Source organism: Microcaecilia unicolor, chromosome 2 (assembly GCF_901765095.1).
Source record: "Microcaecilia unicolor chromosome 2, aMicUni1.1, whole genome shotgun sequence".
NCBI classification, from domain to species: domain Eukaryota; kingdom Metazoa; phylum Chordata; class Amphibia; order Gymnophiona; family Siphonopidae; genus Microcaecilia; species Microcaecilia unicolor.
This window is the reverse complement of record NC_044032.1, coordinates 610,943,830-610,971,361: the sequence shown is the minus strand read 5'-3', so window position 1 is coordinate 610,971,361 and position 27,532 is coordinate 610,943,830. Positions and strand designations below refer to the sequence as shown.

At 42.1% G+C, this 27,532-nt stretch overlaps 1 long non-coding RNA gene across 1 annotated transcript; it reads left to right on the top strand.

The window, feature by feature from the left end:
- The first annotated feature begins 1,301 nt into the window (after window positions 1–1,301).
- Window positions 1,302–26,392, top strand: LOC115462688. Its single transcript, XR_003940924.1, has 3 exons — window positions 1,302–1,381; window positions 14,777–14,958; window positions 25,962–26,392. It is a non-coding gene; the product is annotated as an uncharacterized LOC115462688 (long non-coding RNA).
- The last annotated feature ends 1,140 nt before the right edge of the window (window positions 26,393–27,532 follow it).

Below are 27,532 nucleotides of genomic sequence, written 5' to 3'. Positions count from 1 at the left end.
AACAAAAATTTGCTAGGTCTTACTTTCAGGGGAGGCCTTTTATCTACCAATTCAGGAAAACCTCTACTAGGTCTTATTTTCTGGGGATGTCTTACTTTCGGGGAAACAGGGTACCTAGCTGGGCATTTAAAAGTTTGTCCTTTAATGATGCCATGTGTTCAGAAATCATAGCCATTAGTATAGACAGTTATTCAAATATTATCACATGCATACACCAGAGCAGACATCCATACACACATTGCAAAAGCAAACAGCAACTTCTACAGAGTACATCCAAAATTTTAATTTTCTCATTTCCATATTCCAAAATTCCAGACAGCAAATGTACAGATCAGCAGAACCCAAAGCAGTCCAAAACAAATAAAGTAAAACAAAATACAAACAAACAAACAACAAAGTTTATACCTAATTGTTAAATCACCCTTAGGATTCACCTTTGGGTTTAAAAAGCAAAACTGTGTAAGACTAGATAAACAGCAAATGCCCTTAATATGTAATACTTGGTATCAATAATGAAACAGTGATGGGATATTCACATAGGAAGCCAACAGATTTATTTTCCATTGAACATAATTAACTTTGTATGAACTTGGCTGCTAATAGTGTGCTGAAATGGACAATGTTGGCATGTTTAGACTGCCTCTGGACAGAACGTCTGGATGAAGGAAGCCCCCTACCTCATTATCCAATCCATATCTGTGAAATAGTAGTAATTAAAAAAAAGCATGTGCATTTTATAATATAGTACTGCATTTCACAAACAAAAAGGAGCAAGTTCCCACATGCCATTTTTTTTTTGATGTAGGCACAGAAAAAAAAAGATGTTAAATGCTCCCAGTTTCAACCTAATTAATGCTTTTTTTTTTTTAAATTGTACTCCTAAATAGTAAGTCTGGTTATTAAGTACCTGATTCTCAAAACATGATGGTCTTTAATAGGTGAAACATGATAGCCTTTTACTAGGTGAAAACATCTCTGCATGAATACAGGGAGTCCCTATAGCCAGCCCCTCCAAATGACACAATGATTTAAAATATAGAACAAATTAGTACTCTAACTGATGAAACCAACACTTCCTCTGTGTACAATCCTATGCTGCACAAGTCAGCATGTTTGAAAATATAAGTGAGATTAAATAAAATGCTATCAACAATACAGAACGACAACGAGGATGCAGCAACTTGCTTTCCTTTGAGTGTACTAGATGACGACTGAAGTTGAACGCGAGAATGGGAAACAGCGATTAACCAATTTGGCTTCAACTTTTTGACGCCATCCCGTCTCCTCCTGCTTTCTTCAAGCTCTTTGGTCTTCGGAAAGCTTTGTGCAAAGAGGTGTGCGTGTGCATCCCCTACACCGGAGAGGGGAACTGCAGCAGCAAGTAGGCTTCCGGATTTATTTACTTTATGAACTTGCTATACTGGTTTGCATCTGAAATGATATCAGGGCGATTTACAAAAGTTGTGGTTCCTAATGACAATATTTAAAGGAAGCATGAAAAAGCAGCGGCAAGAAAGTCCTTTTGCAGGTGCCTGCGGGACAAAATCTTCAACTGAGTTCGTTTTTGCATACCACGACAGTAATGAGCCAGGGCATGCGGAGTATGAGCTCAATATTTGAATTTACTGTTAACCGCATTATGCCAAAGAGAGCTTTCTTTTGGAGTTCATAGGATTTAGTACCTATAGGCAATCCTATCAAAATGTGTTTGGAAGTTGCTTTTAATCAGGCCTGTGATAGATACCCAATGCAATGAGAAATATTTCTGTATCGTTTTGCCACATTTTCTTGGTCTCTAATTGCATTTCATGCTACTTGAGAATCTTATGACATTCACAGTATAATTACTTGACACTGCCAACTCTAGTATCAATACTTTTGTCACAAAAGTATAACTGCGTGGGGCCACAGGGGCCTGGGCCCCCGCAGATTTCACCCTGGACCCCCTACCACCGACCCTCTCCACCTCCCGCCCGCCCGCCACCAATCCGTTGCCGATCTTTGCTGGCAGGGGACCCCAAGCCCCCGCCAGCCGAAGTCCTCTCTTCCGTGCAGGATGCAAGTTGCAACGCTTCCTGTTCTTCTGAGTCTGACGTCCTGCACGTCAGACTCAGAATTTGGAACTCAGTCTGACTTCCTGCGCGTTGTACGTGCAGGACGTCAGACTCAGAAGAACAGGAAGCACTGCAACTTGCAGCCTGCATGGAAGAGAGGACCTCGGCTGGCGGGGGGTTGGGGTCCCCCGCCAGCAAAGGTAAGTGACAGCAGCGGGGGAGGGTTGGCGGCGGCGGGAGGGGGTGGAGAGTGTCATTGGTGGCGAGGGGGGGTCTGGCAGTGGTGAGGGGTCCGGAAATGGCGGGGGGGATCGGTGGCGCCTGGGGGGGGGGGCTAAAATGTGCCCCCTCCCTCTGGCTCTGGCCCCCTCTACCGCCAGAGTCCAGATACGCCCCTGCTTTTGTGTTTGGCTCTTCTATGACTGCATCAAGGGGGTCTTTTACTAATGTGCGATAGCGTTTTTAGCTCGCACTAAAAAAGCTTAGCGCCAGCTGATTTTTAGCGCACCTTAGTAAACGATCTCCCCAAGCTTTTATATCTCTTGGTATGGGAATTAGGATGGAGCTTAAAGGATAGAAAAAAATAAATATATAGACTTTCAGAGGCGTACCCCCTAGAGCTGTTCTACCATGGCTAAAAATGTTTGCCAACAAGTTTGAACCTTTTATTTGAATCTCTAGAGAGCTCAACCATCTCAACATTTACAAAACTGGAGGAGTGGCCTAGTGGTTAGAGTACATAAGTACATAAGTAGTGCCATACTGGGAAAGACCAAAGGTCCATCTAGCCCAGCATCCTGTCACCGACAGTGGCCAATCCAGGTCAAGGGCACCTGGCACGCTCCCCAAACGTAAAAACATTCCAGACAAGTTATACCTAAAAATGAGGAATTTTTCCAAGTCCATTTAATAGCGGTCTATGGACTTGTCCTTTAGGAATCTATCTAACCCCTTTTTAAACTCCGTCAAGCTAACCGCCCGTACCACATTCTCCGGCAACGAATTCCAGAGTCTAATTACACGTTGGGTGAAGAAAAATTTTCTCCGATTCGTTTTAAATTTACCACACTGTAGCTTCAACTCATGCCCTCTAGTCCTAGTATTTTTGGATAGCGTGAACAGTCGCTTCACATCCACCCGATCCATTCCACTCATTATTTTATACACTTCTATCATATCTCCCCTCAGCCGTCTCTTCTCCAAGCTGAAAAGCCCTAGCCTTCTCAGCCTCTCTTCATAGGAAAGTCGTCCCATCCCCACTATCATTTTCGTCGCCCTTCGCTGTACCTTTTCCAATTCTACTATATCTTTTTTGAGATACGGAGACCAGTACTGAACACAATACTCCAGGTGCGGTCGCACCATGGAGCGATACAACGGCATTATAACATCCGCACACCTGGACTCCATACCCTTCCTAATAACACCCAACATTCTATTCGCTTTTCTAGCCGCAGCAGCACACTGAGCAGAAGGTTTCAGCGTATCATCGACGACGACACCCAGATCCCTTTCTTGATCCGTAACTCCTAACGCGGAACCTTGCAAGACGTAGCTATAATTCGGGTTCCTCTTACCCACATGCATCACTTTGCACTTGTCAACATTGAACTTCATCTGCCACTTGCACGCCCATTCTCCCAGTCTCGCAAGGTCCTCCTGTAATCGTTCACATTCCTCCTGCGACTTGACGACCCTGAATAATTTTGTGTCATCGGCGAATTTAATTACCTCACTAGTTATTCCCATCTCTAGGTCATTTATAAATACATTAAAAAGCAACGGACCCAGCACAGACCCCTGCGGGACCCCACTAACTACCCTCCTCCACTGAGAATACTGGCCACGCAATCCTACTCTCTGCTTCCTATCTTTCAACCAGTTCTTAATCCATAATAATACCCTACCTCCGATTCCATGACTCTGCAATTTCTTCAGGAGTCTTTCGTGCGGCACTTTGTCAAACGCCTTCTGAAAATCCAGATATACAATATCAACCGGCTCCCCATTGTCCACATGTTTGCTTACCCCCTCAAAAAAATGCATTAGATTGGTGAGGCAAGACTTCCCTTCACTAAATCCGTGCTGACTTTGTCTCATCAGTCCATGTTTTTGTATATGCTCTGCAATTTTATTCTTAATAATAGCCTCCACCATCTTGCCCGGCACTGACGTCAGACTCACCGGTCTATAATTTCCCGGATCTCCTCTGGAACCCTTCTTAAAAATCGGAGTAACATTGGCTACCCTCCAGTCTTCCGGTACTACACTCGATTTTAGGGACAGATTGCATATTTCTAACAGTAGCTCCGCAAGTTCATTTTTTAGTTCTATTAATACTCTGGGATGAATACCATCAGGTCCCGGTGATTTACTACTCTTCAGCTTGCTGAACTGACCCATTACATCCTCCAAGGTTACAGAGAATTTGTTTAGTTTCTCCGACTCCCCCGCTTCAAATATTCTTTCCGGCACCGGTGTCCCCCCCAAATCCTCCTTGGTGAAGACCGAAGCAAAGAATTCATTTAATTTCTCCGCTACGGCTTTGTCCTCCTTGATCGCCCCTTTAACACCATTTTCGTCCAGCGGCCCAACCGACTCTTTGGCCGGTTTCCTGCTTTTAATGTATCTAAAAAAATTTTTACTATGTATTTTTGCTTCCAACGCTAATTTCTTCTCAAAGTCCTTTTTTGCCCTCCTTATCTCCGCTTTGCATTTGGCTTGGCATTCCTTATGATCTATCCTGTTACTTTCAGTTGGTTCTCTTCTCCACTTTCTGAAGGATTGTTTTTTGGCTCTAATGATTTCCTTTATCTTACTGTTTAGCCACGCCGGCTGACGTTTAGTCTTTTTTCCCTTTTTTCTAATACGTGGAATATATTTGTCCTGAACCTCCAGGATGGTGTTTTTAAACAGCATCCACGCCTGATGCAAGTTTTTTACTCTGCGAGCTGCTCCTTTCAGTCTTTTTTTCACCATTTTTCTCATTTTGTCGTAATCACCTTTTCTATAGTTAAACGCTAGCGTACTTGATTTCCTAGTTTCACTTCCTTCAATGCCAATATCAAAACCGATCATATTATGATCACTGTTATCAGCACCAGTCTTGTAATCCAGAAGTGGCCAGTTCCAATCCTGCTGCTGCTCCTTGTGATCTTGGGCAAGTCACTTAACCCTCCATTGCCTCAAGTACAAACTTTGATTGTGAGCCCTCATGGGACAGAGAAATGTCCAGTGTAACTCACCTTGAGCTGCTGCTGAAAAGGGTGTGAGCAAAATCTAAATAAAATATGCAGAAACACAAATTTGTTTCATGAATCAGTTCTGCATCAATTATGGAGCATATTCAGACATACATTTTGCCACATACAAATCTATAGTGCAGCAACACTGTAGAAAAGCAGCAAAATTAGTGTAGTCCTGCCAATGTCAGTTTCATGCTATCTGGATAAACCTGCCAATGCTGCTCAATAATTTGCAATAACTGAAGTTGTGACTCATCTTTTCTCATGAGGCCACTGTACTGCCCAAGGAGGTTTGATAACAGGAACAACATGATCCTTTGTGGCCCATTATGTGGGCTGAATCCAGAAGGCGGAGCTTGTTGCCCTATCAGTTTCGGTAGAGACCAGCTTCAGTCTTGTGACATCATGCTGTGTCCTGTTATCAAACCTCCTTGGTACTGCCCAAAGAGGTTTGATTGAGCAGGAGACAGCATGATGTCAAAAAGTTGAAGCCACTTAGGTTAGTCTATGTTTCCCCTTCCCCATGCAGCCGTCGTTCTGTGTACACTCAGAAAGCAAACAAACCCATGAGCTGCTGCATCAACGTTGTTGTTCTTTATTTTTGGTAGAATTTTTATTTAATCTCACTTATATTTTCAAACATGCCAGCTTGTGCAGCATATGGATGTAAAAACATAACATAAGTATTGCCATATTGGGACAAACAGAAGGTCCATCAAGCCCAGCATCCTGTTTCCAACAGTAGCCAATCCAGGTTACAAGTACCTGGCAAGATCCCAAAACAATACAATACATTTTATGCTGCTTATCCTAGAAATAAGCAGTGGATTTTCCCCAAGTCCATTTTAATAATGGCTTATGGACTTTTCTTTTAGGAAGCTATCCAAACCTTTATTTTAACCCCGCTAAGCTAACTGCTTTTACTACATTTTCTGGCAATGAATTCCAGAGTTTAATTACACAGTGAGTGAAGAAATATTTTTTCCTATTCGTTTTAAATTTACTACTTTGTAGATTCATTGCATGCCCCCCTAGTCCTAGTATTTTTGGAAAGAGTAAACAAGCAATTCACGTCTACCTGTTCACTTCACTCATTATTTTATAGACCTCTATCATATCTCCCTTAAGCCATCTTTTCTCCAAGCTGAAGAGCCCAAGCCGCTTCATCCTTTCCTCATAGGGAAGTCATCCCATCCCCTTTATCATTTTCATCGCCCTTCTCTGTATCTTTTCTAATTCCACTATATCTTTTTCGAAATGCGGTGACCAGAATTGCACACAATATTCGAGGTATGGTCACACCATGAAGCGATACAAAGGCATTATAACATCCTCATTTTTGTTTTCTAATCCTTTTCTAATAATACCTAACGTTCTATTTGCTTTCTTAGCCGCTGCTGCACACCGAGTAGAGGGTTTCAACATATCATCAACAATGATGCCTAGATTTATTTATTTATTGCATTTGTATCCCACATTTTCCCACCTATTTGCGGGCTCAGTGTGGCTTACAATACATTGTGAATGATGGAAATACAATTTGTTACAGTACGATTATGGGTTACATTGTGAAGAGTTATGGGAAGACACAGTCAAAGTCAAAACATCATTTGGGGAATAAAACAATGGAATGTAACAATGGGGAAATGATAGGGCGACAAACAATAGCAAGAGAACATTAGGGTATAACAATTTTATCTGTGGGTAGAGTTTTAAGTGTGGTGATAATACAGGGGAAGAAAATTCAGAAGAGAGTGTATTGATGCATTTCTATTAGTGTGTATGGACTTCATGTGTTTTAATCCTTGCAATAAATTTTCTCAACGAGATGAGTTTTCAATAGTTTGCGGAAGTCGGTTAGTTCGTAGATCGCTCTCAGGTTGCGTGGTAATGTATTCCAGAATTGCGTGCTCATATAAGAGAAGGTTGAAGCATGCAGTACTTTGTATTTTATGCCTTTGCACTTAGGGAAGTGGAGATTGAGGAAAGTTCGGGATGATCTTTTAGCGTTTCTGGGTGGCAGGTCTATTAAATCAGACATGTATGCAGGGGCTTCACCGTGAATGATTTTGTGAACTAAGGTGCATACTTTAAAGGTGATACGTTCCTTGAGTGGGAGCCAGTGTAGTTTCTCACGTAAGGGTTTTGCACTTTCGTATTTTGGTTTTCCGAAGATGAGTCTGGCTGCTGTATTCTGGGCTGTTTGAAGTTTCCTCAGTATTTGCTCTTTGCAGCCTGCGTATAGTGAGTTGCAGTAGTCCAGATGACTGAGTACGAGTGATTGCACTAGGCTGCGGAAGACAGATCTTGGAAAGAATGGTCTAATTCTTTTCAGTTTCCACATGGAGTAGAACATCTTTTTGGTTGTGTTGTTCGTGTGAGTCTCAAGTGTTAGGTGGCGGTCAATAGTGACTCCAAGGTTTTTTAAAGTTTCTGAGATTGGCAGATTTAATTTAGATGTGTTAATAGCGGTAAATTTATTCGTGTTGTAGATCCCTTTCCTGGTCGTTGACTCCTAATGTGGAACCTTGCATTACTTAGCTATAGTTTGGGTTGCTCTTTCCCACATGCACCCCTTTGCACTTGCTTACATTAAACTTCATCTACCATTTGGATGCCCACTCTCCCAAGGTCCTCTTGTAATTTTTCACAATCCTTCCGTGATTTAACAACTTTGAATAGGGAATAAAACAGTAATCCAAGATGGCAGAGTTCTGAGTAACTGCTCCAGACGCGCTCTTTTCGCCGTGAAATGGGGAAAAGGAGAGGCAAGGTTCGGGAGAATCCCTCCACCCCTACTGGGACTCACCTTTTCCAGCAGTCGACTTTGGAACAATTTGGGGTGACGCCGGGTCCCAGGCAAGCTTCTACCCCCGCTGTTGGTGCAAGCACGCCGGTGCTTGCCAGCAGTGTAGACGGGGTTTCCTTGAGTCCTGTCCAACATGTGGCTCCTCCCTAGCCAGGATGAGGCAGTGTGGAATCAAGTCCTGCAGCCCAGGCTCCAAGTTCAGACCTGTGCGAACAGGGAACCTGCCCATGCTGAGAGGAACATCAAGCACTAACAGGCTGGAGGAATGAACAGCAGTACCTGTACTGTCTTCACAGTGGAGGAGTATCCTAGTGGTTAGTGCAGTGGACTTTGATCCTGGGGGACAGAGTTCAATTCCCACTGCAGCTCCTTGTGACTCTGGGCAAGTCACTTAACCCTCCATTGCCCCTGGTACAAAAATAAGTACCTGAATATATGTAAACTGCTTTGAATGTATTTAATTGTTGCATTTGTATCCCACATTTTTCCCACCTCTTTGCAGGCTCAATGTGGCTTACAATACATCATGAATAATGAGAATACATGAGAACGTATACAATTAGTAACAGCAGAAGGATTTTGGGTGACATGATAATGATAAAAATGGTAGAATTTTTACAAGCAAACATAGTAAGAGATATTTAAGAAATATATAAGAATTATAAAGAAAATGTACATTTAGTAATAGCAGAAGATCTTGGGTAGCATGATAATGAAAAACATGATAGTAGTTTGGCAAGCAAATATTGTAGGGGCAATTCTGTATGTGTGTACAGGAATTCATATTTGTTGATCTTTGTTGTATGCCTTGTTGAAGAGATGGGTCTTCAGTAGACTTCGGAAGTTGGCTTGTTCATAGGTCGTTTTTAGGTTTCGCGGCAGTGCATTCCAGAATTGTGTGCTCAGGTAGGAAAAGGTTGACGCATGCGTTAGTTTGTATTTAAGACCTTTACAATTTGGGAAGTGAAGATTAAGGAATGTACGGGATAATTTTTTAGTATTCCTGGGTGGTAAGTCTATCAGGTCTGACATGTAGGCTGGTGCGTCTCCGTGAATAATTTTGTGAACTAGGGTGCAAATTTTGAACGTGATACGTTCTTTGAGTGGGAGCCAGTGCAGTTTTTCTCGTAGGGGTTTGGTGCTTTCGTATTTTGTTTTACCGAATATGAGTCTAGCTGCAGTGTTTTGAGCTGTCTGAAGTTTCTTGATTATTTGCTCTTTGCAGCCAGCATAGAGTGCATTGCAGTAATCTAGATGACTGAGTACCATTGATTGTACTAGGTTGCAGAAGACGGTTCTTGGGAAGAAAGGTCTTACTCTTTTCAGTTTCCACATTGAGTGGAACATCTTCTTGGTTGTGTTTTTCGCATGACTCTCAAGTGTGAGGTGTCGATCAATGGTAACTCCAAGAATTTTTAGGGTGTCCGAAATTGGAAGATTCAGTTTTGGTGTGTCAATGGTGGTGAATTTGTTCGTATTGTGTTGCGAGCTGAGTATTAGGCATTGGGTTTTTTTGTGCATTGAGTTTCAACTTGAATGCGTCCTCCAATGTGTGCATAATGTGTAGGCTTTCATTGATGTCATCGGATATTTCCTTTAGATCTTGTTTAAATGGAATGTAGATCGTTACGTCGTCTGCGTAAATGTATGGGTTAAGGTTTTGGTTTGATTGTAGTTTCGCCAAGGGTATCATCATTAAGTTGTATAGAGTCGGTGAGAGGGGGGATCCTTGTGGAACTCCATGTTCAGGTATCCATGTAGCTGATGTAGTTGAATTAGATGTCACTTGGTATGATCGTGTGGTTAGGAACCCCTTGAACCAATTGAGGACATTTCCTCCGATTCCGAAGTATTCGAGGATATGTAATAGTATTCCATGATCAACCATATCGAAGGCGCTAGACATGTCGAATTGTAGCAGTAGTATGTTCTTGCCAGTTGCAGTCATTTGTTTAAATTTATTCATGAGAGTAACTAGTACTGTTTCTGTGCTGTGGTTAGACTGAAATCCTGACTGGGAGTTGTGTAATATTGAGAATTTGTTTATACAATTTGTGAGTTGTTTGGTTACCATTCCTTCTGTTAGTTTGGTTATTAAGGGTATGGATGATACTGGCCTGTAGTTGGTTAGTTCACTGGCACTCTTCTTTGCGTCTTTGGGTATAGGAGTGAGTAGAATGTTTCCTTTTTCCTTCGGAAAGAGTCCAATTTGTAGCATATAATTTACGTGATTCGTGAGGTCTGTTATGAATTGATGAGGGGCAGATGTCATAAGGTTGTTTGGGCATATATCTAATTTGCAATGAGATTTGGCAAATCTTTTGAGCGTTTGGGAGATAAGATCCTCCGATAGTATCTCGAACTTGGTCCAGGTTCTGTCTGCTGGGTATACACCAGGGTCTGGATCTAGACAGTCAAGGAGTGCAGCATAGTCGGTGGTGCTGACTGTTTTTTTAAGTCGCAGTTGTACGATTTTCTCATTGAAGTATTTCGCGAGATTGTCTGCTCCTAGTGTATCTTTGTTGTTGGTTGTGATTGGTGTGGTATCTAGTAGTTTATTTACGAGTTGGAAGAGTTTGTGTGTGTCTTTGTAGTTCGGTCCGATTTCATTTTTATAAAATAATCTTTTAGTTTGCCTTATGGTATATTTATATTTTCTTTGAAGTTGTTTCCAGGCGTTAAGTGTTGGGTTGTCTTTCTTTTTTTTCCACGCACGTTCTAACCTTCTAACTTGTGTTTTGAGTTTTGTCAGTTCTTCGGTAAACCATGGTGTCGAGTTCTTCCTATGTGAGGTTCTGGTTTGAGTTGGGGCAACATTGTCTAGTATTGTTCTGCATCTGTCGTCCCATTCCAGGAGGAATTGGTTTGTGTCTGTTTTTGTTGTCCGTCTGTTGTGGTAGATCTGTTGCCAGAATATTGCCGGGTCTATTTTTCCTCTTGTGGTGTAGGTTTTTCGTTCTTGTTTATTAGTTGTGTCTTTTGTTCGCCATTGGAGGGAGATGCATGCTTTATAGTGGTCTGACCACGGTGCGGGTGTCCATCTTGTATCTGTTAGTAGAAGGTTTGAATATGGATCGAATTTGTGTGTGATAATGTCTAGTGTGTGTCCGTTTATGTGTGTTGGTTGTGTATTTGGTGCATGAAGATCCCATAGTTGTAGGAACTCTTTGCATTCTTTGGTGCTTGTTAGGGTGAGATCTTCGAGGTGCAGGTTAATATCTCCTATTTTGATAAGGTTTGAGGTAGAAACACAGGTATTCGAGATGAAGTCCATAAAGTGTGTTTGTGAGTCTTGCCAGTTGCCTGGCGGTCTGTAGAGTAGGATTGCGTTGAGGTGTTCCTGCAAGTTTGGGTGATTGATTCTTACTGAGGCGATTTCAAGTTGTGGTAGGATGGATTCAGCTGTGGTTATGATGGTGAACTCGGATTTATATATTATGGCTATTCCACCTCCTCTTTTTCCATTTCTTGTCCAGTGGGTAATTTTGTATCTTGGTGGGCATAGATCTAGGATTATGGGATCTTTAAGTTGTATAATGTAATATAAAATTTGACAACTTTGAATAACTTTGTGTTGTCTGCAAATTTAATTACCTCACTAGTTACTCCCATCTCTAGGTCATTTATAAATATGTTAAAAAGCAGCGGTCCCAGCACAGACCCTGGGGAACCCCACTAACTACCCTTCTCCATTGAGAATACTGACCATTTAACCCTACTCTCTGTTTTCTATTGCTTTTGCTGTCTTTTGTGTGGTTTCCCTTTTTTCCTATATTTGCTGTAGCTCTTGTTTGGATCCTGTGTAGGTCACTCCTTCATTTAGCTGTGTGGCATAGCTTGAGTTGCCTCTCTGTGTGAGTTCCCTTATTCTGGTTATTGTCTGTATCAGTGTGTTTGGTCTTGTGACCGTTTGTTGGTGTCTCTGTGTGGCTCTGTGTGCGCGACCCGAATGCCAGTCCTTTCCGGGATTTCTCTGTTCTTTTCCTTTCCCTTGTATGTGATTGAGTTCCAGTTCGGCCTTGCGGCCCTTACGCTTGGACTCTGTATGTATGGGTTCCAGTTCAGCCTTGCGTCCCATATGAGTAGTCTATTTCCCTTTCTGGTGGTGCTCAGTGTTCTCCCTGAGTGTGCTGGGCTTCTTAGCCCATTGTTACTTTATAGGGCGAGCATGGTCTGTCCTAGACCTTGGCCTAGGTCTGTCCTAGGACTTGGCCTAGGCTCAAGGGCTCACAATCATCCTAACAGCAGCGTCGAGACCTTTGTCCAGAGAGAGGTACTCAACCATTTACAACTGAACCACGAGTGAACTGTGACCCTGGCCTGTGTGCATGGGGACCAGAGACAGTATCCAACAGCTCAAGTGTCCTGTAAAACACCTGTGGGGCAAGCTTATCTAGAGGTAGCAGTCCTGCCTTGGCTACCTTACCCTGAAGGCGCAAAACAGATGCACTCTGTTTTGGGGTGTTATTGGGGTACCTGACAGTGTAGGTTATAACAAAAATGGGTCCCAACCAGATTAGCAGTGGTTAGGGAAGTGTCAGAAGTAAACGTATCACCTCTTATCCTTAGATCCAAGCCCACTGCACCAAAATAATAAAAGAAACTAACCCCACACCCAAATATTATAAAAATAGGGTCTTATTTTATTTACAGTAGCAGCAAATGATATAGAGTAAACAGGAATAAAGACAAAGACAATCCTATTACAGCAATAGTTTGAAGTAAAGGTATGTACATCCCTAGCTAGACTCTAAAGGTATTAATCCGCAAACCTTTTCCAGAGACGGTAGAACTAGAGGACATGAATTGAGGTTGAAGGGGGACAGACTCAGGAGTAACATCAGGAAGTATTTTTTCACAGAAAGGGTGGTAGATATGTGGAATGCCCTCCTGTTGGAGGTGGTGAAGATGAAAACGGTAATGGAATTCAAACATGCGCGGGATAAACACAAAGGAATCCTGTTTAGAAGGAATGGATCTACGGAATCTTAGCGGAGATTGGATGGTGACGCCGTTAATTGGAGAGTAAAACTTATGCTGTACAGACTTCTATAGTCTACGCCCTGATCATGGCTGAATAGATATGGATGGGCTGGACTGTAAATTTTAAGGGGCTTCGACGTTAGCTTCAGAACTTTTAGTGCAGGAACAGTGCTGGGCAGACTTTTACGGTCTGTGCCTTGAGAAAGGCAGAGACAAATCATCTCGGGTATACATATAAAGTATCACATACTATGTAAAAATGAGTTTATCTTGGGCAGACTGGATGGACCGTTCAGGTCCTTATCTGCCGTCATTTACTATATTACTATGTAAAAGTACCTGGGAAGATCAAGACATATAGCTTGGGTTCCTGCAACCACCAGCGATTCACCCTCACACAGACAGAGGCTGTCTCCGTGGCTTTCCTTCTGCCGCGTCTCGCCCTCTCTACTGCAACTTCCTGTTTGACGCTAAACAGGAAATTGCAGTAGAGGGCGGGACATGGCAGGAGGAAGTCCACAAAGACAGTCTCTTATTGTGAATCACTGCTGGCTGCAAGATCCTGTAAGTGACACCTGCAGGGTGGAAGACAGAAATGGAGGAAAGGATGTTTTATACTGCTGGAACAAAACATTTTACCATTCCCGTGGGGCAGTAAGTTTTGTTCCCGCATTCCTCTAAAGTGAGTGAACATTGATCTTAAGTGAGCAACGCTCCTGTTTGTATGAGTGATCACTGGCGCACTCACCTTAGAGGGTGTAAGCCACTTTGAACCGAAACTTATTTTTGGATAATAGTAGTGTACAAGAATAAATATATAGACAAACAAACAAACTGCGGTCACATACATGTAGGCATGGCCTTGCCAAGTTACGATAGTATTCTATAAACAGAATCCAGGCACCCAGATGAAGTTATAGAATAGGTTCTCACTGATTTGTCCAGCTGTTTGTTAATTGTAATCCGTCCTTGAACTGTTTAGGTATAGGCGGAATACAAGAACTGGAATAATAATAGTAATAATAATAATATTATTATTAACATTTGTATAGCGCTACCAGACGCACGCACGCAGCGCTGAACATCCGACATAGAGAGAGACAGTCCATGCTCAAAAGAGCTTACAATCTAAAATAAAAATAGTAATAATAATAATAAGAATAAGAATAATGAAGGAAGAATGCCTACTTTAAACACACAAGTTACCAAGGAATCAAAAGAAGAGCAGTGTTCTGTAGGTCTTCAGTGTCTGCTGATGTGATCCTTTGTAATATGGATAACAATTAAACCAAGATAAGCGTAGCTTTCTTTGTGAAAACCCCAGATATAACATTGTATTTTCATTAATTACTGGACACTGGGCACAGTATTCAAGTATTTCATAAGTAATATTTGTGATAATTTCAAGTCGAATTTGAAATTGAATCAAGTATGAACATTGCCCTGTGAACCACCTTGAATGTCATTTGATCAGAGGGGACAGTATAAAAGATTTTAGAAAATAAATAAATCGGTAGTTCGGTACACGATGGGAGGTTGAAACATTGCTTAGAGATGAGTCAGGATTGTCTTTGTTATTAAATGCATTATTAATTATGTACTGATTGGTACCAGCTGCTTTTATATGAAAATGAATCTCATTTGTTGAAACCCATTTCTGATTTATCTTCCCTTCTGCTATCCAGAAGAGCTGATGCAAACCAGGTTTCCTTACTGTTAGAGGACAAGGGAAAGTGAAATCTTCAGTCAGATGTATCTCTGCAGTACTACTGTGGGGCCAGAAGGGGCCACTCTTACTCCTTAAGCAAAGGATCAGTCCAGCAGGCGTTCTGAATTTCAGCACATTTCCCCACTAAGCAGCATTACGGTTGGCAAACAAATCACAGATGATCTAACCTATTGCTTGTGACCAGCTTTCAAAAGTCATCCTCCAATAAAATGCATCAACTACAACTTGTATTTATTTCTTGGTTTTTTGGTGACTTGATGCCCTTATTTGCTTATGACTCATTAGCATGAGTCACATTTTTAATTCTTGGTGTGGTATTTGGGTGTAGTGATTTCTTGCTACATTTTGAATTTGGCCAGTGGAGAACAGAAGAACAAAAGAATTGCTAGACTGGGTCAGACTATGCTTCTTCATAGACTCAAAAAAAGATCTGGTTGGCACCTGTAATGCTGTGTAATTAGATTAGCCACAGGGATGTTGATATAGGAGGCCACTGTCCTGCATTTGTCACTGTGAACCACTCTTACAGCCTAATGCCCCGATGATCAGAAGCAAACGCAGGTGCTAGAGACTATTTGCACCATACTAGCACCCGCCCCATGATCAGAGCCGGTGAGCGTGTGAAACGAGCTTGTTGGCTCTGATCACAAGTAGCATGCAAATGCATGCTGGATAGGGCTCCCCACTCCTCCCCGATGCTCTAGATTTATTTTTAGATGCTCCGAGCTGGTGTAGGGTTTGCCGCGGGAGCTGCATCAGTGTTTGGCACGCTGCCCACTGAGTGTTGGGGAGGAATAGGTAATGCCCTGTTTTGCATGCATTTGCATGCTTACAGCCCTCCCTCCTTACACAGGGGCCGGAGATCCGGCGGACCTCCTGCCCCGACCCCCCCCCCCCCCCCGACTCAAGGGCACAAGGGGTTGGCGGTCCAGTGGACCTTTAGCCTCCTAACCTTTCTGACAACAAAAAAATTTCCCTGGTGGGCCACTGGACAACCTACACCCACCCTGGTGGCCTAGTGCCCCCCAAACCCCCCATACCTTTAGAAGGGAGGAGGCTGTATCATTCCCCCCTCCTGCCCAGTGCATCCTTTATGTGCAAAATTGCAACAGTACTTCATAAAAGGCTTACTGAAGAGCCATTTTACAAAAAACATGTTCAAATGTTGGGCGGCATCACTTGGGGCTTTGCACATATAAGTGGCTGCTGTTGCAAAACTGCATGTCCAAGGAAGCCAGACTCTGAAACTCAAACCTTTGGCCTTTTCAAGAGGCTTGGATCTGAGAGATAAGCAAAATTCTTCTCAAAGCTCTCCTCTAAAGCCCAAGCCCAAATAGAAAGTTAGCTGACTTGAAGCAGGTGTCAGAGCTGACATAGAGTTTTCTCAGGTGTACAGAAAACATGTATACTTTGAAAGCCCACCCAAACCATGCCCACAACATACCTCTTTGACATTTGTGCATGCCTCCATCATCTATGTGTAACTAATGCTTTTTGATTAAAAAAAAATATCTACTTATACAAGTACGGAGGGTTTAAAAAAGGTTTGGACAAGTTCATGGAAGAAAAGTCTATAAACAGTTATTGAAGTAGGTTTGGGGAAAATCCATTTCTTATTTCTGGATTAAGTGGCATAAAATCTGTTTTACTCTTTTAGGATCCTGCCAGTGACCTGGATTGGCTACTGTTGGAAACAGGATGCTAGTCTGTCCTAGTAACATAGTAAATGATGGCAGATAAAGACCTGTACGGTCCATCCAGTCTGCCCAACAAGATAAACTGATTTACATGGTATGTGATACTTTATATGTATACCCGAGTTTGATTTGTCCTTGCCTTTCTCAGGGCACAGACCATAGAAGCCTACCTAGCACTGTTCTTGTACTAAGTTCTGAAGCTAACATCAAAGCCCCTTAAAATTTACACTCCAGCCCATCCCTATCTATTCAGTCGCAATCAGGGCATAGACCATAGAAGTCTGCCCAGCTCCCATTTTGTTTCCCAATTATCAGCGTCACCACCCAATCTCCACTAAGATTCCGTGGAACCATTCCTTCTAAACAGGATTCCTTTCTGTTTATCCCACGCATGTTTGAATTCCATATAAGCACATAAGCACCGCCACGCTGGGAAAAGACCAAAGGTCCATCAAGCCCAACACTCTGTCTCCGACAGTGGCCAATCTAGGCCCCAAGAACCTGGCAAAAAACCCAAAATGTAATAATGAACAATGGACTTTTCCTTCTCCCCCTTTGAACTCAGCAAGGCCAGCTGCCGTTACTACCTTCTCCGGCAATGAGTTCCAGAGTCTAACTACGCGCTGAGTAAAGAAAAACTTTCTCCGATTTGTTTTAAACCTACCACATTCTAATTTCATCTTGTGTCCCCCTGGTTCTATTATTGTTAGAAAGTGTAAACAAACGCTTCACATCTGTCCGCTGCACCCCACTCATTATTTTGTAAACCTCTATCATATTACCCCTCAGCCGCCTTTTCTCCAGGCTAAAGAGTCCTAGCATTCTGTTCGCCTTCTTAGCCGCCGCAGCACATTGAACTGAAGATTTCAACGTCCTATCCACGATGACTCCCAGATCCCTTTCTTGGTCCGTAACTCCTAAAGCGGAACCTTGCATAACATTACTGTTTTCATCTCCTCTACCTCCCACGGGAGGGCATTCCACATATCCATCACCCTCTCAGTGAAAAAATACTTCCTGACATTAGTCCTGAGTCTGCCCCCCTTCAACCTCAATTCATGTCCTCTAGTTCTACTGCCTTCCCATCTCCGAAAAAGGTTCATTTGCGGATTAATACCTTTCAAATATTTAAATGTCTATATCACATCACCCCTGTTTCTCCTTTCCTCTAAGGTATACATGTTCAGGTCAGCAAGTCTCTCCTCGTACAGTTTGCAACGCAAATCCCATACCATTTTTGTAGCTTTTCTTTGCACCGCTTCCAGTCTTTTTACATCTTTAGCAAGACATGGCCTCCAAAACTGAACACAATACTCCAAATGGGGCCTCACCAACGACTTGTAGAGGGACATCAACACCTCCTTTCTTCTGCTGGTTATGCCACTTTCTACTCAGCCTAGCATCCTTCTGGCCTCGGCCGTCGCCTTGTCGCATTGTTTCTTCACCTTTAGATCCTCAGACACCAACACCCCAAGGTCTCTCTCCTGAGTCGAGCTTACTAATCTCTCCCCTCGTGTTCGATATCTTTCTTTCGGGTTTCTGCACCCCAAATGCATCACTCTACACTTCTTGGCATTACATTTTAACTACCAGACCCTCGACTATTCTTTTAAGGTTCGGAGATCCCTTCTCATCGTTTCTACTCCCTCCAGGGTATCCACTGTATTGGCTATTTTCGTATCATCCGCAAAAAGGTACACCTTTCCTTCCAACCCTTCAGCAATATCTCCCACAAATATATTAAACAGAATAGGCCCCAGCACCGACCCCTGAAGAACTCCACTGCTCACCTTCCTTTCCTCCAAGCGGATTCCATTTACCAAACTTTACATGTCAGACTTGATAGACTTACCACCCAGGAAAGCTAGGAAATCATCTCAAACATTCCTTAATCTTCATTTCCCCAATTGTAAAGGTCTAAAATACAAACTAACACATGCATCAACTTTTTCCTATATGAGCACACAATTCTGGAACGCACTGCCGCGCAACCTAAAAACGATCTATGAACTGACCGACTTCCGCAAGACCCATCTCTTTGACAGGACATACCACAAAGATCAACACATGTGAACTCTCCCACATGTAATCAAAACTGTTTTATTATGTTCTCTTGCTATATTACTATCATGTTTATAATGTTTTCTTGTTATATTACGTTCTTGTTTATCATTATCATGTAACCCCAAATCCTTCTGTAATACTAAATGTCTACTCTCTTCTTATTTTCACTATTCATGATGTATTGTAAGCCACATTGAGCCTGCAAAGAGGTGGGAAAATGTGGGATACAAATGCAACAAATAAATAAATAAATCACCCTCTGCCACCTGTCGGTCAACCAGTTTCTTATCCAGTTCACCACTTTCGGTCCTAAGTTCAACCCTTTCAGCTTATTCATGAGTCTTCTGTGGGGGACCATATCAAAGGCTTTGCTGAAGTCCAAGTAGATTACATTTAGCGCATGTCCTTCATCCAGTTCTTTGGTCACCCAGTCAAAGAAGTCAATAAGATTCATTTGGCAGGATTTTCCATTGTTAAAGCCATGTTGCCTCAGGGTTCTGTAACCCGTCGGCTTCTAGAAAGTTAATTATCCTTTCTTTCAGCAGTGACTCCATAATTTTTCCTACCACCGACGTGAGACTTACCGGTCTGTAGTTTCCCTCTTCTTCCCTGTCTCCACTTTTGTGAAGAGGGACCACATCTGCTCATCTCCAATCCCATGGAACCTCTCCCGTCTAAAGATCTATTAAATAAATCTTTAAGAGGGCTCGCCAGGACCTCCCTGAGCTCCCTCAGTATCCTGGGATGTATCCCATCTGGCCCCATAGCTTTGTCCACCTTCAGATTCTCCAGCTGTTTATAAACTCTTTCTTCCATAAACGGCGCACTATCCACTCCATTCCCAGACGTTCCCTCGGCAGCCAACCATGGACCTTCTGCAGGATTTTCCTCCGTGAACACCAAAGAGAAATAATTGTTTAGCATGTTCACTTTATCTTCATCACTCTCCACATAGCCATTCTCAGTATCTTTCAGTGTCGCAATTCTATTCCTATCTCTTCTCCTTTCTCCAATATATCTGAAAAATGTCTTGTCACCTCTCTTTACATCTTTAGCTATTTTTTCTTCCACTCGCGCTTTCACTATATAAGTATGGAGATGCTTATGTACTTATATGCCTATTTACACATATAAATCTACTTCCCTCACACCAGGGGACACTGACTGCTTAAGCTTAATTCATTGTTGGTCTCGGGGATATTGGCACCTTGCAGTGTCGCCATCTGTCACAGCACCTTGGGTGAATCTCTTCATAAAGACGGTTAATAAATCCCAATAAATAAATAGGTTTACTGGCACTCAGTAAAAGAAATAAAGACATGTCCGTAAAACTAATTTAGTATCAGTGAAAACATTGTAAGTAATAGGATCTATCTCTGAGGCTTTCTGAGGTAGTATTACTTCAGGACAGCCACATAACCACACTGTCAGTTTTTTTTTGGGGGGGGGGGTGGGACTGAACCCAAAATAGAGGGCACAAAGTTTTGTCTTGCCTCCCCTCCACTCTGCACCTCCACTTTTATCCTGCTCTCCATGCTTTCCTCCCCCCCCCCCCTCGCCCCATGACCATACATACCCGAGGTTGCTGGCAGGGATCTCCAAGCCCCAAAATAGAGGGCACAAAGTTTTGTCTTGCCTCCCCTCCACTCTAAGAGCTTCTTTTACTAAACTGCGCTAGCAATTCCCGGTGTCAATGCCGACAAAGCCCAGGCTTCATTGGCATTGCTACGCTGGAATCACTAGCGCGATTTGATAAAAGAGGCCCTAAGATCTAAAAGAACAATTTTATACTTCTTAAGACAGAGTTCTTTTTTTTTTTAATAGAAACTTAATAAATATATTATTGTTGATTGAATTGATATTATGTATTGATTGTGGTTTTGATATGGTATGGTTATAGTAACATATTTAATGGTCCATCCAGTCTGCCAAAACACAACCAAAAGTAAAGTATAAATGCAATGTCCAAACCATGAAGTGTTTGATCAAAAATGTTTAAAATTGTACTTTATTAAAATGACAGAGGACCCTGACATATCTAAAAGAAGGCCAGAAAATACAAATTAAAACATAAATACAAAATAAAAAAGTGAATACTAAAGAAAGTATTGTAACCATGGGAAGAGCTAAATACTTACAATTAAAACATATATTATTTAGAGACAAACATATCAACCTTACAATCAACTGAATATTAACTAACCAACAAAAATGCTTGTCTGCAAGTGTGTTTGACATACTAATGCAGCAATGTAGAATGAAGCCATTTTAAAACAAAGTAAATCCCATTCTGTATGAACATGAGTGGGTTAAAAATGCCCCAGAGATGCCATATCAATATCTCCACAGGACTTTGGCTGAAAGTTACATCCAGGAATTAAAAAAGGGGACATTGATAATCTCATACATAAACAATATATTTTATTTATTTATTTATTTATTTATTTATTGCATTTGTATCCCACATTTTCCCACCTCTTTGCAGGCTCAATGTGGCTTACAATACATCATGAATAGTGAAAATAAGAAGAGAGTAGACATTTAGTATTACAGAAGGATTTTGGGTTATATGATAATGATAAACAAGAACGTAATATAACAAGAAAACATTACAAACATGATAGTAATATAGCAAGAGAACATAATAAAAGAGTTTTGGTTACATGTGGGAGAGTTCACATGTGTTGATCTTTGTGGTGTGTCCTGTCAAAGAGATGGGTCTTCAGTAGCTTGCGGAAGTCGGTCAGTTCATAGATCGTTTTTAGGTTGCGCGGCAGTGCGTTCCAGAATTGTGTGCTCATATAGGAAAAAGTTGATGCATGCATTAGTTTGTATTTTAGACCTTTACAATTGGGGGAATGAAGATTAAGGAATGTTCGAGATGATTTCCTAGCATTCCTGGGTGGTAAGTCTATCAGGTCTGACATGTACAGTTTGGTAAATGGAATCCGCTCGGAGGAAAGGAAGGTGAGCAGTATAAAATAATGATCATAAAACATAATGGCTTTCATTTCATAATACTTAACTTGTAAAAGAGATATGGATTGAAGAAAATAAATAGTGTTACAGTAGATGCTATGGAGGGGCATAATTGAACGAAAACGCCTATCTCCATGGGCGTTTATCTCCGAGAACGGGTCCGCGAAGGGGTGGACCGAACCGTATTTTGGGAAAAAATAGACGTCCATGTTTTATTCAACAATGTGTGAGCTGGGCGTTTTTGTTTTTCAGCGATAATGGAAAATGAAAGCGCCCAGCTCAAAAACGAATAAATCCAACACATTTATTCGTGGGAGGGGCCAGGATTCGTAGTGCACTGGTCCCCCTCACATGCCAGGACATCAACCGGGCACCCTAGGGGGCACTTTTACAAAACCAAAAAAACAGGTAAAAGAGCTCCCAGGTGCATAGCACCCTTCCCTTGTGTGTTGAGCCCCCCAAATCCCCCTCAAAACCCACTGCCCACAAGTCTACACCATTACTATAGCCCTAAGGGGTGAAGGGGGGCACCTACATGTGGGTACAGTGGGTTTGGGGGGGTTGGACGACTAATAAGCATTAAGCAGCACAATTGTAACAGGTAGGGGGGATGGGCCTGGGTCCACCTGCCTGAAGTCCACTGCACCCCCTAACAACTCCTCCAGTGACCTGCATACTGCTGCCAGGGAGCTGGGTATGACATTTGAGGGTGAAAATAAAAAGTTGTGAAACATCATTTTTTTTGTGGTGGGAGGGGGTTAGTGACCACTGGGGGAGTCAGGGGAGGTCATCCCCGATTCCCTCCAGTGGTCATCTGGTCATTTAGGGCACTTTTTGGGGCCTTATTCGTGAAAAAACAGGGTCCAGGAAAAGTGTCCTAAATTCTAGCTAAAAACGCATACTTTTTTCCCATTATTGGTGAAATGCGCCCATCTTTGTTCGGCAGATAACCACGCCACAGTTCTGCCTTCGCCACACCTCTGACACGCCCCCATCAACTTTGTCCGCATCCGCGACGGAGTGCAGTTGAAAACGTCCAAAAATCGGCTTTCGATTATACCGCTTTATTCGTTTTTGTGAGATAAACGTCCATCTCCCGATTTAGGTCGGAACTTGGGCGTTTTTCTCGTTCGATTATAAGCAGGATAGTCAAATATATATACACAGTAAATGTAAAGAAATGATAAGTTCATCTAAAACACACACACATATACAAAAAATTTTAAATTTTAACATATGTATAACATATTTCAAATATATAAGAAATAAATATACAAAGATAGTGGAACACACTGCTAAGAAAATACATAATAAGAGTTAGTTATCACATGTATAACATGCATTCTATAGTACTTAAATCAACTTATAAACTACTGATGACAGTAATACAATAAAACATATGATTCAATGGGGCTTATTTTCAAAAGAGAAAAACATCCAAAAAGCAGTAGAAAGCAGTATTTGGATATTTTTCTCTCAAAATGTGCAAATTAGTATATTTGCAACCCATTTTCCAGACATTTTTCGATGCTGTTCACCTGTAGTGCATCCAAATCTCAAGGTGGCGTGTTAAGTGCAGGATTTGGGTGTTCCTAAGACCAGGACGTTTTTCAGTCATAATGAAACAAAACAAAAATGTCCAGAAATAAAACAAAGATGTTTTGAGCTAGACCTGTTTTTAGAACAAATAAACCACAAAAAGTGCCCTAAATGACTAGATAACCACTAGAATGACCCCCCCCCCCCTTACTCCCCCAGTGGCCACTAACCCCCTTCTACCCCTCAAAGATGTAAAAGAAACAGTTTATACCAGCCTGTATGACAGCTTCAGATGTTATGGCCAGTCTTATTAGAGCAGCAAGCAGGACCCTAGGAGTAGCCTAGTGGTCAGTGCAGTGCACAGTGAAAGAGGGGACACAGGCCCATAATACACCCTAACTGTTAGGGTGTATTATGGGCCTGTTACACTTGTAGTGGAAAGTGTCAGCCCACCAGAAACCTACTCTACCCACATGAAGGTGATACCTGCATCCTTAAGGGCTATTGTAGTGGTGTACCGTTGGGTACAGTAGGTATTTGGTGGGTTTTTGAGGGTTCACTATACAGACCGCCACCTTGGAGACCAGAATGCAGAGTTCCTCAAGGATCTCCCCTCTCTCCAACTATTTTCAACCTAATGATGATACCATTAGCCAAACTCCTAGCCAATCAAAACCTTAACCCTTTCATATATGCCGATGACGTTACGATCCATATCCCGTTCAAAAGTGACTTAAACGAAATAACCAACGAGATCAACCAGAGTTTCCAGACCATGCACTCTTGGGCGGACTCATTCAAGCTAAAACTCAACGCAGAAAAAACTCAGTGTCTAGTTCTCACCTCCCAATACAATACAAACAAATACCCCTCAATAACCACACCCTACTGCACACTTCCTATCTCAGAAAATCTGAAAATCCTTGGAGTCACTATTGATCGAAACCTCACTCTCGACACCCATGCGAAGAACACGACGAAAAAAATGTTCCAATCGATGTGGAAACTCAAAAGAATAAAACCTTTTTTCCCAAGAAACATTTTCCACACCCTAGTACAGTCATTGGTATTAAGCCACTTGGACTACTGTAACGCTCTATACGCAGGCTGCAAAGAACAGACCATCAAAAAACTCCAAACAGCCCAGAACACCGCAGCCAGACTCATTTTTGGAACACCTAAATAAGAAAGTGCGAAACCCCTCAGAGAAAAACTGCATTGGCTCCCGCTCAAGGAACGAATTGAGTTCAAGATCTGCACGACTGTACACAAAATCATTCACGCAGATGCCCCACTCTATATGCTGAACTTAGTGGACTTACCGCCCAGGAATGCCAAAAGATCGGCCCGCAAATTCCTCAACCTGAACTTTCCCAGCTGCAAAGGAATGAAGTACGAACAGGCTTATGCTACCACCTTTGAGTACAAAAGTACACAGTTTTGGAACGCACTACCCATGGCCCTAAAAACCATGACCAATCTAACCAGCTTTCGCAAAGCTTTGAAAATGCATCTCTTCAACAGAGCCTACAAAAGTCACCCTCAATGAAACAAATCATTCCTTATACCACCCAAATACACCAAAACACCTCTTTCACGACCTTACCTAACACCTTCTACCAAAATTCCTCTTTCACCTCAGCTTATGATCGATCAACTGTTTTCCTATATCATGTAATGACGTTCTCATTTCCATACTCTGTAAGCCACATTGAGCCTGCAAAAAGGTGGGATAATGTGGGGTACAAATACAATAAAAAAATAAAAAAATATAAGGGAGCAACGGTGAGATGTGTACCTGGAACCTTTTATGTGAAGTCCACTGTAGTGTCCCCAAGGTGCCCCACTGCTCTGCAGGGATGTCCGTACGGCCAGCCTACTAAGAATGCTGCCTCCTCCTACATCCCAATGGCTTGATTTTGTGCGTTTTTCACTTAGACATTTTTTTTTCGAAAATGGACCAAAAAGATAAACACACAGAGCACAAAAACATGTAGCAAATAGCCATTTTGGGGGGGAAAAAAAGATAGATTTTTTCTGTTTCAAAAATGACCATATTCCCCACTTGAGGTTTGGATGTTTTGAGCAAAATGTCCAAAGTTAAACTTAGATGTCATATCAAAAATGCCCCTCCACGCGTACCTGTGAATGTCAGTACAGTGTGGGATATCCTTATGCAATCAGAAGAAATGATTTCTATATTGGACCTAAATAAACAGACATTGCTCAAAACCATAAATGTTGAGATTGAAACGTCACAATTTAATGAAAATCAAATGTGATATTTTGTAGCCCATTATGATATATTGAGTCGCATTTTCGATACGATATCAAAATCCGATTTAGGATATTTTGCAGAAAACATCCAAACATCCACTGCCAAACATGGTCAATTTTGAATCAGAAAAACATCTATATTTTTGGTTTGGAAATCGCGCTATCTTAGACATTTTTGTGCTCAGTGCGTCTTTCTTTTATGGCCATTTTCAAACAAAAAACGCCCAAAGGAAAAACACACAAAAACAAGCCATTGGTACTGAAAGTATTTCCAGTTACTTCTGTTGTGCAAGGGAAATTAAGCATTTTGAGAGCTCCTGCCTCCTCCCCAGTGCATGTGGCTGGAGGCACTCCATGCCTCCCTTATACAAAGAAGCCAAAGCCCGTTTAATGACCTTTCCTCACTTCTGGGTAGCCTGAGTCACTCAGGTCATGTTTTTGCTGCAAACAAAAGCAAGTTAGCTCAGAGTTCAGAGTCTGTAGTCAAGTTTACTTAATGGTTCCATGGTCAATAGGGACTTACAACATACCCTGTGTAGAGAAATAGACATTTCTAAATCTTCTGGTTTGATTTGTTTGTAACAGGAGTCAACATTCCAGGTTATCGCTACTGAGAAGAACTCAGGATCCCTGAGCCCAGCAAGAATGAGGGGCAGTGAATGAGTGTTCTTGCCAGTGATTTGTTCCTCTTGGCATAATGGAGTGTGTGGGCCAGTGAAAGGTCATTGATTGCACCATTGATCAAAGGAAAAACCAACAGCAGAAATATCTGCAACCAGGGCAGAAAAATATGGAACTGAGCATTTAACCTTTGAAGTGTCAGTTTGTTTTGAGCTGCTTAGAAGCAGGCCTGCTTGGACTCAGAGGAATGGGATTTATAAACAACACTATTTGTAATAACATACCTTCACAATATCAGGATTAGGGTATGACTCTTATTAGTAGTATTATTGTCTTTCACATGGGCGCTGAGAGAAGGCGTAAGTGGTTAAAAGAGATTAGGCCAGTAGTTCCCAAACCTGGACAGTTAGATTTTCAAAAGTAATTAGCATGCAGTGGGGGCAGTCCATGCAAATGTTTCTCATGCATAGTCATTGCAGATATCCTGAAAACTTGACTGGCTGGGGGTCCTTCAGGACAGGTTTTGGAACCACTAGTTTAAACTATGGCAATGGATAAGGGAAGAGTGCAGGGAAACTCCGCTCGCTAGGCAAATCTCTCCTAGTTGCACCCTTCTCCTCCATCGCTAACTCCAGACTCCGCTCCTTCTATCTTGCCGCACCTTATGCTTGGAATAGGCTTCCTGAGCCATTACGTCTAGCTCCATCCCTGGCTGCCTTCAAATCCAGGCTAAAGGCCTATCTGTTTGAATCTGCTTTCTACTCCTGACGTGTCACTTTTATCTTATCCTTGTGTCCTTCTGTCTGTCCTTCCCTTATCCTCATTGATCCTGTCTGTTTGTCCTGATTTAGATTGTAAGCTCCTTTGAGCAGGGACTGTCTTTCTTCATGTTCAATTGTAAAGCGCTGCGTACGACTGGTAGCGCTATAGAAGTGATTTATAGTAGTAGGAAAGGCTATTCAAATGAGCATTGCTCTTAAACATGAGCCAGTCATTAAAACAAGTGTTCTCACCCCAGTCCTGGGACACAGCCAGTCAGGTCAGGAGCCCATACGCCATGCGCCCTCGCTGCCCATTTTCAAGTCCTTACTCAAGGCCCATCTCTTCTCCCTTGCTTTTGGTGCCTAACCACCTTCCCATTCCTGATACCTACACTGACTACATAGTTTTTACCTTTAGATTGTAAGCTCTCTTGAGCAGGGACTGTCCTTCCCCATGTTTAAACTTGTACAGCGCTGCGTAACCCTGGCAGCGCTATAGAAATGCTAAGTAGTAGTAGTAGTAGTAGTAGGATTCCCACAATGAGTATGCATGAGATAAAATTGCAAACAATGGAGATGGTACATGCAAATTTATCTCATGCATATTCATTGTGGGTATCCTAAAAACCCAACTGGCTGGATGTGTTCTGAGGACTAGGTTGAGAATCCCTGATAATAAAATGAAAAACATTCTTGTAACCTGCTGTATTATGAGTGTGTAGATGTAGTGCCTATTGTTCTGGGCTTGCATGGAGTCCAGCAGGAGTCCAAATC